The sequence below is a fragment of the Cynocephalus volans genome, chromosome X (assembly GCF_027409185.1).
Source record: "Cynocephalus volans isolate mCynVol1 chromosome X, mCynVol1.pri, whole genome shotgun sequence".
Classification (NCBI taxonomy): domain Eukaryota; kingdom Metazoa; phylum Chordata; class Mammalia; order Dermoptera; family Cynocephalidae; genus Cynocephalus; species Cynocephalus volans.
In genome coordinates this window covers 136774534-136776872 of record NC_084478.1, presented here as the reverse complement: position 1 = coordinate 136776872, position 2339 = coordinate 136774534, and the positions used below count along the sequence as shown (strand labels likewise).

The 2339-nt window shown below is 40.6% G+C and overlaps 1 pseudogene; it reads left to right on the top strand.

Annotated features, from left to right (window-relative positions):
- Window positions 1-1038: 1038 nt before the first annotated feature.
- On the top strand, window positions 1039-1864 carry LOC134367263 (eukaryotic initiation factor 4A-I-like; annotated as a pseudogene).
- The last annotated feature ends 475 nt before the right edge of the window (window positions 1865-2339 follow it).

Genomic DNA, 2339 nt, shown 5'->3' with positions numbered 1-2339 from the left:
GAGTGAAGGCAGCTACTACTCTGCTCTAGATATGCAAGAAAGCAGCCTAGTGTTGCCAGATCTTCCAATTTTCAAGAGACACACACAAAAAATCCAGATTATGGGGGGAAGGAGTAATGAGAAGTTATTGCTTAATGGGTACAGAGTTTATGTTTAGGATGACGAAAAAGTTTTGGAGATAGATGGAGGTGGTGGTTGCACAGCATTGTGAATGTAATTAACTCCATGCAACTGTATGTCTAAAGATGCTTAAAATGGTAGTCCTTATGGTTATGTATATTTTATCACAATAAAAAAATCAGGAAAAAATCCAGATTATGTTTTTAAAGGAGAAATATTGCAATTTTAAAGTCTTGTGCAAAGTGGATCTGACCTCAAGGATGCCACTTTGCAATTTCTGACACAGACCCTGAATGGAGTATATTTCCCTGTGTATTGAATGGTATTAGGGGTCTGGACCTTGGCTGATTTGATACTGTCTGCTTGGAGGATTGTCTGCTTAGTGACTTGGGGAGGAAAGTTCTGTGTAAAGGTCCTGAACTAGGCAGAGAGCCATCTTCCAGTTTGCTGGCTACTATGGCTAAGGACCGAGGGCTGTGTGAGGGCTCACCTGTGTTGGGCTAAGACATGGTATCTGAAAGAAGCCTGGACTGAGCAGGGACCATGCATTGTTAGCTGGGCTGTGGTCTGTTTCTGATCTCTGTTCTTTCTTTCTTTTCTTTAATTAATTAAATTTAATTTTTTAAATTGAAATATACTTGATTGTACATATCTATGGTTACAGTGTTGAATTTCAATACCTGTGTGCAATATGTGATTGAGCTCTGTTCTTGATAGAGATGATTTGGTAGGGAGAAAAAAATCAGTCAAGAAGAAGGGATTGTCTGAAACAAATTTGATCGGACTGGCTGGTTAGCTCAGTTGGTTAGACCACAGTGTTGTAACAACAAGGTTAAGGGTTCGGATCCCCGTACCAGCCAGCCACCAAAATAAACCCCAACCAAATAAATAAATTTGATGAAATGTTACTTAAAAATATTGCTGCAGGTCATGGCATTAGGAGAATACATGGGTGCCTCCGGTCATGACTGCACTGGGGCACCAACGTGTGTGCTGAGGTGCAGAAGCTGCAGATGGAAACTCCCCACACCATCATGGCCATGAGTTTGATATGCTTAACTGGAGATACTTGTCTCCTAAATACATCAAGATGATTGTACTGGATGAAGCTGCTGAAATGTTAAGCTGTGGATTCAAGTACCAGATCTATGACATATTCCGAAAGCCCAACAGCAACACCCAGGTGGTTTTGTTGATAGCTACAATGCCTTCTGACGTGCTTGAGGTGACCAAGAAGTTCATGAGGGATCCCATTCAGATTCTTGTCAAGAAGGAAAAGCTAACCCTGGAGAGTATATCTACCAATTCTACATCAACATGGAATGAGAGGAATGGAAGCTGACACTGTGTGACTTGTATGAAGCCCTGACCGTCACCTGGGCAGTCATCTTTATCAACACCTGAAGGAAGGTCAATTGGATCACTGAGAAGATGTAGGCCCAAGACTTCACTGTCTCTGCCATGCATGGAGGTATGGACCAAAAGGAATGAGATGAGTATTGATTATCACTGACCTTCTGGCCGGAGGCATTGATGTGCAGCAGGTTTCTTTAGTCATCAGCTATGACTTTCACACCACAAGCAAAACTATATCTATAGAATCAGTCATGGTGGATATTTTGGCCATAAGGGTGTGGTTATTAACATGGTGATAGAAGAAGACAAGAGGACTCTTCAAGACATCAAGACTTTCTACAACACGTCCATTGTTGAGATACCCCTCACTGTTGCTGACCTCATCTGAGAGGGTCTGTCCTGCTACCTAGCCCTAGCCAGGGTTCAATCCTGGGGGGCTGAAGAGTAGCAGGAGGGGGAAGGGAAGGGAGCCAAGGGATGGACATCTTCTTTGAATAAATGCCACTTTTTGAGGCAAAAAAAATATATTGCTGCAAAAACTCTAATAATATATTTATTTGACAAAGAGAATACAGTCATGCATTAATCATGGCCAAGTGGGTTTCATTCCAGGAATGTGAGAGATGGCTCAGTATGACGAGATATATTAATATTATAATATTTATTGTATTAATAGACGAAAGGTAGAAAACCACATGATCCTCTTGATATATGCCAGAAAGGCATGTGAGAGAATTTGATGTTTATTTATGATAATATTTTTAAAAATCTTAGTAAAACAGGGACAGATGGATATGACCTCAACATGATTAAAAAAATAGACCTCGAACAAAAGGCCAGTATTATCTTTTATATACTTTTTT